We start from the raw sequence: 18,652 nt of genomic DNA, 5'->3' as shown, positions 1-18,652 counted from the left end.
CACGAGGTGTGAACTGTAATTAAGAATATTTTTGCCTACTGAAATTCAAGGTTGAAATAACTGAGTAAAAATAATTAAGAACATATGAAAGTATGTAGAGTTAGTTAAACTTTTCCTAGATTTTCTGTGTTTGTGTGGTTCTGTCGCATTGCTTCTGAGCATCTATACCTTTGTGTGATCCCAATTTAGGCCCTCATTTAATTTGTGCCAGACTACTTGAGAAGTCACTTATTACTTTTTCCTAACTCCAGTTTATTTTTCTTTTTTCTTGCTTACTTTTATAATTTTGAATGTCCTCTCCAAATTTTGCATTGAAATTACATGGCCATTTGTGATAGGGAAGGGAGATAGGAACTTTAAGAGGTGATTAGCCATGAAGCTACATCCTCAAGACTGGATTTTTTACTTTATCTGGAGAAGAGGTTAGTTACTGTGTGAGTAGGCTTTGGATCAAAGTATGAATTTGGCCCTAATTTTCTGATCATCACATGCCTTTCACCATTTGATGCCAGACTGCCATCTTGTGTCATAGAAGAAAGAACTCACCCGATGCAGCCCCTTAGACCTGCCAGCCTCCAGAACCATGACAATGCAAGTGTTTTTGTAAATTGTCCAGTCTGTGGAACTCTGTTGCTGCAGCAGAAAGTAGACTAAAATACTTTGTTATTTCTTCCTTTTTAGATAACTAACTTTAAAAAAAGGCATGTCAAAGTTTATACACATATATATATGTTTATACATATAAAGTGTGTATATATATAAACACAGAAACATATATACATACATATATGTGTGCATATATACATATATACACATGTATACATGTATATACACACATACATACATATACACATACATGTATGTGTATATACATATAAAAATATATACATATACATGTATGTGTATATGTATATACATATATGTATGTATATACATGTATATGTGTATATGTATATACATATATATGTATGTATATACATGTATGTGTATATACATGCATACTTACAGATATATATGTATATGCATACATATATGTACATATACATATACATACATATATATGTATATACATATATATACACACATGTGCACAAAAACATATATGCATATATGTGTGTATATATATACACACACCCATATATACACATATATATGTATATATGTATATATATTCATTTATATCTATACACATATATATATATGTACGTATATATGTGTATATACCTGTATACATATATATGTGTATATATGGGTGTGTATATATATACACATATACATGCGTATATATATTTGTGTGCATATATACATGTATATATGTGTGTATGTATATAAAATATGTATTTATGTATATATATGTATTTATGTATATGTATATGTGTGCATATATACATATATACATACATATGTATATACACACATATGTATATACACACAGACATATATAGTATTTTTAAATGTTTATATTCATATATATCCATACATATATACACACACACACACACAAACACACACACACACGTCTATATATATATATATGTATATACATATACATACATACATATATATATATTTGTATTTTTGAAACTATCCTTGGAAACAAAACAGAACACTTTTAACCCTATATTTAGAAATAAAGGAAAAGGAAATATAAATGTAACCATGTAATTTTATCATTCAATAGGTTAATTGAAGAAATTTTTTTTTTTGTCAGAGTAAATTTCAGTCCCTGTTTTCATGCATAATCTTGTATTTGATTTGTGGAAGATCAGTTGTAATTAGAGTGATATTTGCCTGGTGAAAATGATTTAAGAGCTGGCTTGTAATGAGAAGCAGCTGATATATTAACAATCTTGGAGCAGGTTAAGATAAGAAAACTCATTAACTGATACCTCAAGATATCTGGTTACAAAAGTTTATGGTTCCACTATCAGCATGAAGAAATGGTGTTGTAAGGAAGATACGATGTGATATTGAGAATGTGCAGTTGTAACGTAATTCAAAATGTAGCCATTAGTTGCTCTGAGAGGACATATGAATATTGGCCACCTCATTTAAAATAGAATTTTGATCTACTGCAATTTGTTGTGATGGTACAACTGAGGTTGAATATTGAGAAGGAAGAAACCCACTTCTAATTAGGTTACCAATTTTCTGGTTAACAATGAATATTTTTGTTACAGGTATATTCAAATTTGTATAGGTTGAAAATGAACTTTCTCTACTAGTATCAGCAATTAAGGCAGAATAATGATTATCCATGTTAGCTCCTGCTCTAAAGTGCTTCTTGTTGAAATCTTCAGTGAATAAGTTAGATACAAGGGAATCATTTTCATCCCAATTCTTCATTTTATTCTTTCTAAAAGTTGTGCATAGCCACATTTAAAGGTTCTGTTATAATAGCACTTTAACTAAATCCAAAGGAGAAGGCAATTCAGTGCCATTTTAAACCAAGACAATTAACAACAAATGCAACACAGAAAATTTCAGATTTCTTTTTGTTACACAAAGTTAATGTCATCAAACAATGCATGGATATTGTTTACTGTATTGAAAAATGTGCTTTTTGGGGGGAAAAAAGGAGTAAAGTTGTTAAACCTTCAAGTAAAAACATGTTACACATTGTAACATTTCATTAGTGGTTTTGTTATCTTTATTTGGGGTTCATGGGTAAGTTTAAAAGTTGTTAGAAAAATTTTTACAGCCCTGAAAGTCTAATGCTTAAGCTGTCGTTAATAATTTCAAGTAATTAAAGAACTCTTAGCTTAATATTTTATACAATTTTCAAAATCTGGTCTTAGCTGCAAGTCTTAACTCCTTTACTGATATACAAAATAAAATTACATATATACTCTAGATAAAGTTGTAACTGGAGTATTTCAAATACCTTGCATAAAAGAGACTTCCTTTTCTTCTGCCAGAAAGTCAACTAGGAAAGCTTATCTTTGAAAATTCTGTTGAATTTTACTAAATCCATAAAATTGAGCTGTTGAACTCTGCTTTTTATACTGTGAGTTTTAAATATACTGCAATAATTTTTTTTCAAAATTTCTTTCTTGAAGAGTTCTTCATTAATCACTACACAAGTTCCACTCTCATCCCATCAAATAGACTTGAACTTGTCACTTTCAACTACTTTTCAAAGTTTCCTGGGAAAATTTAAAGAAAGAAAATTATTATTCTTATCTGGCTCAGAGACACAAACTGTATAAAGTGAGCTTTTTATCAATTATTCTTGTGACAAAACTTGAAGAGCATTTTCTTCAATCATTGACCTTAAATGTGAGTTCCCAGGGAATGTGTATTCATTCTACTGAGACCTAGTGGAGGCTTCCAAGCCAGTTGATTCATCTTTAGGAGAAACATCTTGAGTGAAACATGTGCCATCCCAAATAAACATTGTTTTACCTACTTTTCCTGCCTGCATATTTTTCAACACTGCACTTTCAAATACTCCTTTAGTAGGCCTACCCAGGTAAGTAATCTAGATCTTCACGATGGTTCTTGAGTAGCCACAACATCGCAAGAGGACTTTGGTCTTCTAGCAACAAACCTGAAAATATGGCCAAGGGTGTTTTCTTCCTAACCTGATAAATGTATCCAGTAAAAATAAAATATAGACTGATTACTTACACAGAATAATTTTCTGCTAAAATCTCATCCCTTCAGAATCTTTTAAATACGTTAAAAAAAAGTCCTCATTCTCTGAAATGAATATAATTTTCTCCCTGATACACACATTCTAACTACATTGGTTCCAGATGTGTAGGGCCTGGTAATTAAAAAATGAAAAAAATATATATATAGGCCATTTTTAAAAGCTCCGTCACATTGGCAGATTGGAATAACAACTAATCCTGTGCAAAACTTATATGGTCCAAAGACACAATTATAGAAATAAAAGTGAGGTTACAGGTGATCAGGGGTGAGGAAATAGAAAGAACTGTTTAGAACATATGAGACATCCTGTTGGACAATAGAAATGTTTATGAACTAAAGAGAAAAGATGATTATATAACATCATAAACAAATTCCATTGAAATGTGCACTCTAAAGTAATTTGATACCATGTGAAACTTACCTCAGAAAATTAAGATGAATACAAATGTAAATAAAACCAACTGATCAGATTTCAGAGTAAAAAGTTCTTTATGTGAGTATCTATTCAAATTTTTTGTCTTATCATTAGAATTATAATAATTTTATTATGTCTCTAATATCTGACAAATGTAAATGATGTAAAAGATTTTAAAAGCATGTGATCTTCTTCTAAAGAGATCCCAAAGAATGAGCGATTAAAAGAAGTAATAATAATTACAAGAAAGTATTTTAGGGAAATGTATACATGTGTCTAAGCAAATTTTTTAAAAATTGTACTTTAGGTTCTGGGGTAAATGTGTTACATTCAGGATTGTTGCATAGGTAAATATTTGTCAAGGTGGTTCACTGCCTCCATCCCCCACTCTCACCTATATTTGGCATTTTCCCCATGTTATCCTTCCCTAACCTCCCCACCCCTCACTGTCCCTCCCTTTGCACCTCCAACAGACTCCAATGTGTGATGCCCCCCTTCATGTGTCCATGTGTTCTCATTGTTGAATACTCAGCTATGAGTGATTTTTTTTTAATTTTTTTCAAATGGCCAAATAATTATTAAAAGCAAATATTTAAAGGAATAATCTTTGTGTCCTACAACATAATAATATCATTATAAAATAGAACTTGAATCTGTGAATTAATCTTTGTATTGAATATTTCATCTCTTTGAAAAATAACTATACTCCTTTAACAGTAAGAATTTTTATATGTTCATGTTTGAAAGGTGGTATATTAAAATTCTAAGTCCTTGGCATTGGTAAATGTTGAATAAATATAGAAGAAAGAAATAATTATTTTTGATTACAATACAACTGTATTGTAAAATACAGTCTCTCATACTGTAAAGTGGTATTTTTGTTAGAAGGTTGTCTTGGTTTAATATAGTTTAGGTTTAGGGAATGCTTTTTGATTCTTTAATTCAGAGTTTTATGTATTAACAGTTTATTTTAAAAGTCTGCATCAGTAATCTTCTTTTGAAGAAGAAACATGTGCTCCTCTCAGATGTGGATAATCAATTTTGACAGTTTTTCAATTAAAAAATAAAAATAATATATTTTATTATTTTTTTTTTTTCTGGGGAATTAACATTGGCCTGTGTGAAGGGAGTCCAGGCTTCTTTTGCAATGGGAGGGGATGATTGATTACTAACAGCAGCAAAAGATAGAGTAAGGGTGTGAAGAAAATATGGAGTTACTGGCAGCATGAGATGAAGAGATTACATTAAATGTAAAACAACCTAACTGAAATTGTGGTGGAGCATTTGAGGAAGCTAAGATGAGTGACTGTGTACAGAGGAAGAAGACCTTGTTGTTTTCAGTGGGAAATGGCCCAGCTAAAGCTGTCACTTGACTTCAAACATCGAGCCCACTTTTCATCATAAAGAGTGGAGAAAATAAGCAGTTTTTTCTGAACTACATAAATACAAAAGAGGCTTGATGCACTGAGCTATGTAAAAGAGTAAGATGTCTGACTTTTTAAGTGGCAGCCTGTGGTACACATTATGCTCTTGTTAAATGTATACGTAATTTTACAGTAAATTTATTTTTATTTTCTCTCTTCTTTGTGAAGGTGTTATCTGTATTGGGAGTAGATTTTAGTTTAGATTATATTTTTTTCAATGAGAAACCTGAGTGGATCTGAGGAAAAATAGTAGGGGAAACAAGCCGGGCATGGTAGCTGATGACAGTATTTGAAGCATTTTGGGAGGCTGATACAGGTAGATGACACGATATCAGGAGTTGAAAACCAGGCTGCCTAACATGGTGAAATCCTGTAGTACTAAAATAAAAAAAAAAAAAAAAAAAAAAAAAAAAAAAATCAGGAGTGGTCGCATGTGCCTCTAATTTCAGCTACTCAGAAGCTGAGGCAGCAGAATCACTTAAACCCAGTAGGTAGGAGTTCCACCAAGCCGAGATTGTGCTATTGTCCTTTAGCTGGGAACAAGAGTGAAACTACCTCTAAAACAAAACTAAACAAAAGCTTTGGAGAAGTGGATGTGTACCTTGGAAATGATAAATTACAAAGAAGTTCGTGTAGAAAATGAGAACAGAATTGCTGCTGTTAAAGTGATGAATGACAGCATTAATGTTTGAACAAGTTTTCAATCAATGAAGGTGGGAAATATAAAAGATACGTAAGGGCAACCCTTTATCTTCTAGAATCAGCTACTTCAACCTACCTTGCTCTCTGACTGTCTCAGTGGGGAGTCTTAATATGAATTTATTGACTCCAAGTGTCGCTTTTCTCATGTACTGAACCTAGAAACTCCTTCCCTTAATCCTGATTTTAAAAGAAGCAAAGTGGTTACTTAGCAACGGGGTATGACAATGGTTAATTGTTACTCATATATTAAAAATTTCAGCATGCAGTTAAATATCAGGAGAAAGTGCTTCATGTTCAAGTGGAGTCCCAAAGGGTTAAAAATCTTGCATGTCCTTTGTTACTCAGATCAGTGAGGCATACTCCATGTGAGTATGAGAAACGAGTTCACTTAATCACTAACACATTCTTAAAGTCTATCGTTCAGTGACTCTTGACTTTACTTTCACTTTCAACCATGAATTACACATTCTGGAAGTCCTCATTCTAAAGTCTGAGACTCTTTTCTATTAAAAAAAAAAAAAAAAGTGTTCTTTATATCTCATCCCTTTAAATGACACATTATCTGTTTGCTGTGATGTTCAAATGATAATTTGAAATGTGATTTACTTTATCCACTTGGAAAATGTCTCATAAAATAAGTTAGGGAGATTCTCTCTTTTTGTATTGTTTGGAATAGTTTCAGAAGCAATGGCTCCAACCTTTTTTTTTTTTTTTTTTTTTTGGACCTTTTGTAGAATTTGTCTGTGAAGCAGTCTGATCCTGAAGTTTTTGTTGTTGTTGTTGTTGTTGTTAGGGTATTAATTGCTGCCTCAACTTCAGATCTTATTATTGGTCTCTTTGGGTATTCAGCTTCTTCCTGGTTTAGTCTTGGGAGGAGGTAAGTGTCCAGGAATGTACCCATTTCTTCTAGATTCACTGGTTTAACTGCATAGAGGTGTTTGCAGTAATCTCTGATGGTAGTTTGTATTTCTGTGGAATTGGTGATGATGTATTATTTATTACTTTTTATTACATCAATTTGAATTTTCTATCTTTTCTTTTTAATTAGTCTGGCTAGTAGTATATCTGTTTGTTGATCTTTTCAATTTTCTTTCATATTCTTATAGGATCTGTCTGAAAGCAATAAATTTTGTTTGTTTGCTTGTTAGTTTTTTTCCTTGGACTATCTGATCATTCTAAGAAGCAAGTATTAGCTCTCATAGAACTGTTTTATTACATCAGGAATCTCTAATTGATAATGTTCTGTTTCTGACACTCTGTTACCTGTGAGTTGATATTTTTGCATTGAAAAAAAACAAACAAAAAAACTACCTTTTAGTACTCGAGCACCCTGAGGTTTCATATTTTAGATTGGTGTTTATTGATTGTATCATTTCTGGAGAAAATTAATAGGTAAACTTTAGTCTTTTCAATTTGTCTTTTCAACATGTTCCACAGTATATGTTTATAACTCTCATGAACTGAAAATTGGCACAGATATGTTTTAAAGTAGCATCCTTACCCCTGTCATCGATGGTTATGTATAGAACACAGCTCAATAGTAAGGTGTTCCAGTTCATTTTAAATATTTTTTTTTTTTCAAAAAATTATGCTACAGCCATGTTTCCAAGCTCTACCAGCTGAATACTCAATAACCGACTAAGGCAGGCTCTTTTCTCATGTTCCACAGTCAAATACTCTTAATCTGTCATGTCTGTGTTTCTAAGAAATTATGATGGTGATATCAATAGAAACAAGGTTTTCTTTCCCTATTCTTTGTTGTATTCTGAAAACATCAGATATTTTAGTTTAGAGTAAAACAACTACTGCTTTCCTTGATAAACTAAAGAAGATTTCATCACTATCCAAACATAATCTTACTTTCCCCCTGATATCTCTGTTAGAATATTATCAATCACCAATAATACTGTACCTTTAACTATTTTGGCTTTCTTTAATTTTTATAGGAAAAATGTGGGAGGTAGGTGATTAATAATTATCTGTCCATAAACAAGCATTTTTAGAGACTTGCAATATACATATATACATTGTTAAGTGCGTACATTCATATATATGTATAGTGATAATTGTTGCAGCATTTTATCTTACTTAAAAATTATCCAAGTATCCAAAAATTATCCATTAATTAGTTGATTTACTATTAATCTATTTTAAAATTACTAAGACTCTTGGAAGTTATATAATTAAGCAGAAATATTATAGAATGTGTTAAAATACTTTTAAAATGGTGTTTTGTTTTGGTTGAAAACATAATTTCATAATTTTCCAAATCATGATTATGTATAAATGATATTAGCTAATTTGATTAGTAAGCAAATAAAGAAAATTTAGAAAATTCAGACTAACTAGTGACTTTATGGGAAAACACACAAATCTTGCAAAATTAAATTATATACATATACTTATTACACTAATATGTTTGGAAAACAATACATATGGTAAATTTCAAATAAAATGGCCAAGCAAAACAGCTGATCTATGAAAAAAAATTAATTTTATTAAATAAACTTGAATTTTTACATTAAATTTTCTATGGAATACTTATTTATTCAAAAAGGACATTTTATACTTAAAAACATATTTAAGTAAATTATTTAGAAGAGAAGTCATCCTCTTTGTAAAACGATGATTTTATTGTCAATAGAATATAAGCTGATGTTTCACTTTTTATTTATGTTTTTGAAATTGATTGTTGCTCTATTGCCCATGCTGGAGTGCACTGACACAATCTTGGTTCACTGCAAATTCTGCCTCCCTGATTCTAGAGATTCTCATGCCTCAACTTCCCAAGTAGCTAAGATTACAAGTACCTTAGTCAGGCCACCACACCTGACTAATTTTTGTACTTTTAGTAGCAATGAAGTTTCACTATGCTGGCCAATCTTGTTTCAATCTCCTGACATCAGAAATTCACTTCCACAGCCTCTCAAAGTGCTGAGATTATAGGCATGTCTCACCGTGCCCAATCCAAACTGTTTTTTGTTTGTTAGTGTTCTTGTTGCTTGTTTATATTCAGAGTCTCAAGGTCAATAAAATTCCAATGTTTCCATATTCGTTTTTTTATTATTATTTATTTATTTATCTCTGTTACTCTACTTTAAATACTGGGGTACATGAGCAGATATTGTGGGACTCTTGCATAGGTACAAACATGCCATGGTGGTTTGCTGCATCAATTTTCCCATCACCTATATCAGGCATTTCTCCCATTGTTATCCATCCCCACCGTCCCTCCCCATCACTGTACCTCACTGCTCCAACTCCCAAAAGATCTCAGTGTTAGATGTTCCCCTACATGTGCCCATGTATTCTCATTGTTCGACACCCATCTAGGAGTGAGAATAGGCAGTGTTTTGTTTTCTGTTCCTGTGTCAGTTAGCTGAGAATGGTGGTTTCCAGATATATCCATGTCCCTATAAAGGATATGAACTCCTCATTTTGTAAGGTTGCATAGTATTCTATGATGTATATTTGCACATTTATTTGTCCAGTCTATCATTGATGAGCATTTGGATTGGTTCCAGATCTTTGCTATTGTAAACAGTGCCACAATGAACATACAAGTGAATGGATCTTTATAAGAGAACAATGTAAAATCCTTTGGTTATATAGCCAGTAATGGGATTGCTTGGTCATATGGCATTTCTAATTCTAGGTCCTTGAGGAATTGCCACACTGTCTTCCACAATGGTTGAACTAATTAACACTCCCACCAACGTGTTAAAATATTTCTATTTCTCCACATCGTCTCTAGCATCTGTTGTCTCCAGAATTTTTAATGATAGTCATTCTAACTGGCATGAGATGGTATCTCAATATGGTTTTGATTTACTTATCTCTAATGACCAGTAATAAAGAGCATTTTTTTTCCTGTAAATCTGCTTTAATTCTTTGTAGATTCTTCATAGTACCCTTTGTCAGACAGATATATTACAAAATTTTTTCCATGCTGTTGGATCCCAGTTTACTCTAATGATATATTCTGCTGTGCAGAAACTCTCCAGTTTACTTAGATCAAATTTGTCTGTTTGGGCTTCTGTTGCCATTGCTTTTGGGTGTTTTATTCATGAAGTCTTTATGGATGCCTATGGACGGAATGTTTTTGCCTAGGTTTTATTCTAGAGTTTTTATTGTGTTATGTTTTGTGTTTAAATCTTTAATCTTTCTGGAGTTAATTTTAGTGTAATGTGTAAGGAAGGAGTCCAGATTCAGCTTTCTGCACATGGCTAGCCAGTTTTCCCAACACCATTTATTAAATATGGAATCCTTTCCCCATTGCTTATTTTTGTCGATTTTGTTTTGTTTTGTTTTGTTTTGTTTTGTTTTGTTTTGTTTTCCCCAGTTTTGTAAATGTGTGGCGTTACTTTCAGTGCCTCTGTTCTGTTTCATTTGTGTATGTCTCTGACTTGGTACCAGTATCATGATGTTTTGATTACAGTAGCCTTGTAGCATAGTCTGAAGTCAGGTAGCATGATGCCTCCAGCTTTGTTCCTTTTGCTAAGGATTGTCCTGGCTTTGCAGCCTCTTTTTTGTTTTCTTATAAAGTTTGTAGTGGTTTTTTTGTTTGTTTGTTTGTTTGTTTGTTTGTTTTTGTGTGTGTGTGTGTGTTTTCTTTCTTTTTTTTTTTTTTTTTCCTGTTATGTGAAGAAGGTCGATAGTTTGATGGGGATAGCATCGTTTCTATACATTACTTTGGGCAGTATGGTCATTTCCATGATACTGATAACTTTCTAAAGCTGAGAATAAAATGTTTTTTCAACTGTTAGTGTCCTCTCATTTTCTTCAGCAGCGGTTTGTAGTTCTTCTTGATGAGATCCTTTACTTCCTTTGTTAGTTGTATTCTTAGGTATTTTATTCTCTTTGTAGCAATTGTGAAGAAAGGAATACTCTTGATTTGGATATCTGTTATCCTGTTATAGATACATAGAAATGCTTGTGTTTTCTGCACAGTGATTTTGTATCCTGAGTCTTGGATGAAGATGCTTATCAGTTTAAGAATATTTTGGACTGAGACAATGGGGTCTTCTAAATATACAATCATGTCATCTGCAAATAGAGACAATTTAACTTCCTGTTTTCCTAAATGAATACAATTTATTTCTTTTTCTTGCCAGATTACTCTGGCTAGAACTTCCAATACTATATTAAATAGGTGTGGTGAGAGAGGGCATCCTTGTCTAGTGCCATATTTCAAAGGGAATGCTTCCAGGTTTTGTTCATTCAGTATAATATTGGTTGTGGATTTGTCATAAATAGCTTTTATTATTTTAAGGTACATTCCATCAATACCTAGTTTATCGGGAGTGTATTGCATAAAGGGCTGTTGAATTTTGTGGAAGCCTGTTCAGTTTTGTCAAAGGCCTTCTCTGCACCTATTTAGGTAATCATGTGGTTTTGTCTTTGGTTCTCTTTATGTAATGGATTCCATCTATAGTCTTGCCTCTGTTGAGCCAGACTTTCATCCCTGAGATGAAGCCTCCTTGATAGTGATAATAAGCTTCTTGATGTGCTGCAACATTCAGTTAGAGTTAGTAAGTATTTTATTGAAGATTTTTACATATATGTTCATCATGTATAGCGGCTTTTTTTTTTTTTTTTTTTTTTTTTTTTTTTTTTTTTTTTTTTTTTTTTTTTTTTAGTTGAATCTGGGCTTGCTTTTGATATCAGGATGATGTTGGTCTCATGAAATGAGTTATGGAGGATTCCCTCTTTTTATATTGTTTAGAATAGTTTTAGAAGAAGTGGTACCTGTTCTTTTTTTTTACATCTGGAAGAATTTGGCTATCAACCCAGCTGGACCTGGAGATATATATAGATATATATAGATATATATAGATATATATATACACACATATATATTTGGTTGGTAGAGTATTTTATATATATATTTGGTTGGTAGAGTATTTTATATATATATATATATATATATATATATATATATATATATATATATATATATATATTTGGTTGGTAGAGTATTAATTTCTCCCTCAACTTCAGCTTATTATTAATCTACTCAGGGTTTAAACTTCTTTCTGTTTAGTCTTTGGAGGGTGCAAGTGTCCAGAAATTAATACATTTCTTTGAGGTTTACTGGTTTATGTGCATAGAGTTGTCTGTAGTAATCTGTGATGGTAATTTGTATTTCCATGGAATCAGTAGTGGTGTCCCATTTATCAATTTTTATTACATCTATTTGATTCTTCTCTCTTTTCTTTTTTTGTTAGTCTGGCTAGTAGCCTGTCTATTTTGTTGATTTTTACAATAAAGGCAGATCCTGGATTTATTATTTTTTTGAAGAGCTTTTCTGTTTTAGTCTCCTTCAGTTCTGCTCTAACTTAGTTATTTCTTGTCTTCTGCTAGCTTATGAGTTTTCTTTTCTTTTCTTTTTTGATATTGTTCATCTACCTCTTCCAATTTTGACAATACAGTGTCAATTTTAGATCTTTTCTCACTTCTCATGTGGGCATTTATTGCTATAAATTTCCCTCTAGACACTGCTTTAAATGTGTTCCAAACATTCTGCTACATTGTCTTTGTTCTTACTGGTTTTGAAGAACATCTTTATTTCTGCCTTAATTTCATTGTTTATTCAGTAGTTACACAGGAGCCAGTTGATCATTTTCCATTTAGTGGTACTGTTTTGAGTGAGTTTATAAACCTGAGTTCTAATTTCAATTGCACTGTGGTCTGAGAGTCTCCTTTTTATAGTTTCTATTCTTTTGCATTTGCTAATGAGAGGTTTACTTCCAATTACGTGGTGAATTTTAGAGTAAGTGTGATGTGGTGTTGAAAATAATGTGTGATCTGCAGATTTGGAGTGGAGAGTTCTGGAGATGTCTATTTGGTCCACTTGGTCCATATCTGCATTCAAGTCTGGGATATTTTTGCTAATTCTCTGTGTTGTTACTCTGTCTATCTTGCCAGTGCAATGTTAAAGTCTGGCCACTATTATCGTGTAGGAATCTAAGCATTTGCTGGTCTTTAGAAGTTGTTTTATGTTTCTGGGTGCTCTTGTTTTGGGTATATATATAATTGGAGTAGTTAGCTCTTCTTGTTGCATTAATCTTTTTACCATCATGTAATGCCCTTCTTTGTCTCTTTTGATATTTGTTGATTTAAAGTATATTTTTTCAGAGATTAGAATGGCAAACTTTGCTTTTGTTTCCGCTCCATTTGCTTTGCAGATCTTTCTCCATCCCTTTATTTTTAGTCCATGTGTGTCTTTGCTTGTGAGGTGGATTTTCTGAATACAGCACACTGATGGATCTTAACTTTTTATCGTTTGCCAGTCTGTGTCTTTTGATTGGGGCATTTAGGTCATTTACATTTAACATTAATATTATTATATGTGGTGGGAATTTGATCCTGCCATTTTGTTACTGGTTGGCTGTTTTGCACGTTAGTTGACACAGCTTATTCATTGCATGGTTGGGCTTTACTATTTGATACGTTTTTGCGGTGGCTGGTAATGTTTTTGTTTTGTTTTGTTTTTGTTTTGTTTTTGTTTTTCCATGTTTGGTGCTTCTTTCAGAAGCTCTTGTAAGGCAAGTGTGGTGGTGATGAAATCTCTCAGTAATTGCTTGTCCATAAAGAATTTTATTACTCTTCCATTTATCATATTCCGGGTTGAAAGCTGTTTTCTGTAAGGATGTTGAATATTGGCCCCTACTCTTTTCTGGCTTGTAGAGTTTCTGACAAGAGATCCACTGTGGGTCTGATGGGCTTCCATTTATGGGTGATGCAACCTTTCTCTCTGGCTGCACTTGGCATTTTTAAATTCATTTCATTGCTGATGAATCTGACAATTACGTGCCTTGGGGTTGCTTTTCTGTATGGATATCTTTCTGTTGTTCTCTGTATTTCCTGGTTTTGAAAGTTTGGCTGAATTGCTAGATTGGAGAAGCTTTTCAGAATAATATTCTTAAGAGTGTTTTCCCGCTTGGATTCAGCCTCCTCATCACCCTCAGTTACACTGATCAAGTGTAGAATAAATTTTTTCACATAATCCTATATTTATTGGATGCTTTGTTCTTTTTATTCTTTTTTTCTCTCATCTTGTTTTCTCATTTTATTTCGTTGAGTTGATCTTTAATTTCTGATATTCTGTCTTCTGATTGACCCATTTGGCTACTGAAAATTGTGTATGATTTGCAACGCCCTCATAGTGTGTTTTTCACCTCTGTCAAGTCATTTATTTTCTCCAAGCTGATTAGCATTGTGTCTAATGTTTTTCAAGATTTTTTGTTTCTTTTCACTGAGTTAGAACATGTTTCTTTAACTCAGAGAATTTGGTTATTATCCACATTTTGAAACCTGCTTTTGTCAATTTGTCATACACATTGCCTATTCTGTTTTGTTCGTTTGTTTGTTTGTTTGTTTGCTTTTTGCCTTGCTGGTGTCTAGTTATGATCCCATGGAGGAAGAGAGATATTCTGGTCTTTGATGATTTCATTTTATTTGTACTGTTTTCTTCCCAACTTCATGGGTTTATCTACCTTTGACCTTTCAAGTTGATGATTTTTGATGGTATCTTTGAGTAGAAATTCTTTTTGTTGATGTTGAAGCTATTTATTTCTGTTTTTTTTTTTTTTTGTTGTTGTTGTTTTGTTTTGTTTTGTTTTTTTTTGTTTTGTTTTGTTTTTTTGTTTTTTTTTTTTTTGGAGGGGTTTTTCTTCTAAGAGTCAGGACCCTCCAGTGTATGAGGATTTTTGGTTGTTGTTGCTATGCAGGTGTCAGGGAGCTACTAGAGGAAGCTGTCCTACTAGACAGCACACAGTCTGTCCCTTGTGTGCCAGATCAGACACTGCTAAGACTTTGGACTCAGCCTACCTACTGTGTGTAGGCTTCTTCTGGCTTTGGTTTATGCAGCTGAGATTAAACCCACCTTCAATATGGTGGATGCCTATTCCCCCATTGAGCTCAATTGTCCTATGTCAAGCTTGAACTGATGTGCTAGCTGGGCAACTGTCAAGTGAGAAGGCTTCAGTTTGCTGGTGTTTGTGGGTGTGGGACCTGCCAAACTGTATCACCTGTTTCCCTGCTTTTAGCTCTCCCTCTTTCTAGGGAGCAGGTTATCTGTTCTGCCGGCACTCTCAATGTTAGCCAAAACCTTCAACCAGTTTTGTACTGAGAACTCAGTGCTGAATTGGCTGGAGCTATTGCTCAGATCTGTACTGGCAACTCACTACACTTCTCTGCCTGGATGCATTCTCCCAGACTGTGGGTTGCAAAGGAAAGGGAAGAAGCACACTATTTGAATGGGAGTGCTGAGGAGGTAAATTCTCTAATCCTCCAATCAGTCACATTTCCCGGGTGGGGCATCACCAGTCCCTGCCTGTGCTCCCTTCTCTCGGCTACACCCACTGTCCAACCAATCCCATTGAAAGTAACCTGGCATCTCAGTTGGAAATATGGAGTTCACTGGTCTTCTGCTTCTCTTTTTCTGAAAGCCACATTCAGGACCTGTTTTTATTTGACCATCTTGGTGGAAGTCTATCGTCTATCATATATGTGCATATATATGTGTGTATGTGTGTGTGTGTGTGTGTGTGTCTGTGTAATAAATGTGTATATATATTTTATACATATAATAAATGTGTGTATATTTTCTATATATAATGTGTGAATGATATATGTATACACACACACACATATATAGGGTGTATATATATATATATATATATATATATATATATATGTATATATTTATTTATTATACTTTAACTTCTAGGTTACATGTGCAGATTGGGAAGGATTTTATATATGTATACATCTGCCATGGTGGTTTGCTGCATATATCCCCCCTTCAACTACATTAAATATATCTCCTAACAATTTTCCTCCCCAATCTCCTCAATATGTGCTATCTCTCCCTTGCCATCCCCTCCCCAATTACCCAACAAATCTCAGTGTGTGATGTTCTCTTTCCTCTGTCCATGAGTTCTCATTTTTCAACATCCAATTATTAGTGAGAATATGCAGTGTTTGTTTTTTTGTTCTTGTGTTAGTGAACTGAGAATGATAGTTTCCAGTTTAATTCATGTCCCTGCAAAGGATATGAAGCTACGCTTTTATATGACTGCATAGTATTGCATGGTGTATATGTGACACGTTGTCTTTATCCAGTCTGTCAGTGATGGGCATTTGGGTTTGTTCCAAGTCGTTGCTATTGAAAACTGTCACAAAGAACATACATGAGACTTTATAATGGAAAAATTTGTAATTCTTTGGGTATATACTCTATAATAGAATTTCTGGGTCGAATGGTATTTCTGTGTCTACATCCTTCAGGAATTGACACAATGTCTTTCATAGTGGTTGAACTAATTTACACCTCCCCCAACGCTGTAAAAGCATTCTTCTTTCTCCACAGGCTCTCCAGCACTTGTTTCCAGATTTTTTCATGATTATTATTCTAACTGGCATGAAATGGTATCTCAATATGGTTTTGATTTACATTTACCTAATGACCAATGATGATGAGCATTTTTTTTTATGTTTGTTGGATGGATAAATGTCTTCTTTTGAAAATTGTCTGTTCATATGCTTTGCACACTTTTTAATGTAATTTTTTTTTTCTTTCAATTTTGGTTTACTTCTTTATAGACTCTAGATATTAGGCCTTTGTCGGAAAAGTACCTTATAAAAACTTTCCTATTCTGTTGGTTGTCCATTCACTCCAATGATTGTTTCTTTGTCTGTGCAGAAACCCTTAAGTTTAATTAGATCTCATTTGTCTATTTTAGTTTTTGTTGCCATTGCATTTGGTGTTTTAGTCATGAAGTCCTTGTCTATGCCTCTGTCCTGAATGGTATTGCCTATATTTTCTTCTAGAGTTTTTAGAGTGTAGGCATTATGTTTAAACCTATAACTCATCTGGGTTTAATGTTTTATAAGGTGTAAAGATGGGGTCTAGTTCAACTTTCTGCACATGGCTACCCAGGTTTCCCAATGCCATTTATTTAAAAAGGGGATTCTTTTCCCATTGCTTTTGTCAGGGCTGTCAAAGATCAGGTTGTTGTAAATGTGTGACATTAATTCCAAGGCCATTATTCTGTTCCATTCATCTATATCTCTGTTTTGGTACCATTACTATACTGTTTTCATTATTTTAGCCTTGTGGTATAGTTTGAAGTCAGGTACCGTGATGCCTACAGCTTTGTTCTTTTTGCTTCGTGTTGTATTTGCTGTGCAGGCTCTCTTTTGGTTCCATATGAAATTTCAGGTGATTTTTTCTAATTCTTTGCAGAAAGTCAGTGGTACATTGATGGGGAGAGCACTGAATCTAGAAATTATTTGAGGCAGTATGGCCATATTTACAATATAAATTCTTTCTAACTTTGAGCATGGAATATTTTTCTATGTTTGTGTCCTCTCCTTTTTCTTGAGCAGTATTTTGTAGTTCTTCTTGAAGAGGTCCTTCAAGTCCTTTGTTAATTGTTATCCTTATTTCATTCTCTTTGTAGCAATTGTGAATGAGAGTTCACCCATGATTTAGTTTTCTGTCTGTTATTGGTGTAGATTAAAAATGCTTGTAATTTTTGCACATTGATTTTGTATCCTGAGACTCTGCTGAAGTTGCTTATCATCTAAAGGAGATTTGAGGCTGAGATCATGAGGTCTTCTAAATATTCAATCATGGCTTCTGCAATTAGAGACAATTTGACTTCCTCATTTCCTAATCAAATACCATTTATTTCTTGTTTTTGACTGACTGCTTTGACTAGAACTTCCAGTACTACGTCGAATAGAAATGGTGAGAAAAGGCAACCTGTTCTAGAGCCAGTTTTCAAAGAAAATGCTTTCAGTTTTTGCCTGTTCAGTATTATATTGGCTATGTGTTTTTGATAAACAGCTTTAATTATATTGAGATATGTTTCATCAATATCTAGTTTATTGAGAGATTTTAGCCCACAGGGCTGTTCAATCTTGCCCAAGGCCCTTCTCTGCAACTATTGAGATAATCATGTGTTTTATGTATTCGGTTCTGTTTATGTGAGGGATTTTATAGATATTTATATATTGAACCAGTCTTATATCACTGGGTTGAAACTACTTCATTGCAATAAATAATCTTTTTGATGTGCTGTTTCATTTGGTTTGCAAATATTTTATTGAAGACTTTTGCATGTGTGTTCACCATTGATATTGGCCGATATTCATACCAATGTGAAATATTTATTCTGCCCATTATTCAAAAGTCACACCATACTGAGGACATATAAATATAGAAGGTATATGTGGTAAAAAGTTAAGGGAATTAGCTAAATTTTATTTTATTACTCTTAGGACATCCACAATTATTTCCACCTTAGTATATCTTTAAATTAAATATACACAAGTTCTGACTAATTTCTAGAAATATTTATTGCAACACTTGTATAGAATTACAGGAAATCTATCACAATGATTCAAAATACTGACTCACCATTAGCTTACAAAAAATTATACA

The 18,652-nt window shown here is 33.0% G+C and overlaps 1 pseudogene; it reads right to left on the bottom strand.

Annotated features, from left to right (window-relative positions):
* Positions 1-2,010: 2,010 nt before the first annotated feature.
* Positions 2,011-3,397, bottom strand: LOC141583014 (heat shock transcription factor, Y-linked-like; annotated as a pseudogene).
* Positions 3,398-18,652: the final 15,255 nt, after the last annotated feature.

The sequence above is a fragment of the Saimiri boliviensis genome, chromosome Y (genome assembly GCF_048565385.1).
Source record: "Saimiri boliviensis isolate mSaiBol1 chromosome Y, mSaiBol1.pri, whole genome shotgun sequence".
Lineage (NCBI taxonomy): Eukaryota > Metazoa > Chordata > Mammalia > Primates > Cebidae > Saimiri > Saimiri boliviensis.
This window is presented reverse-complemented; position numbering and strand designations above follow the sequence as displayed.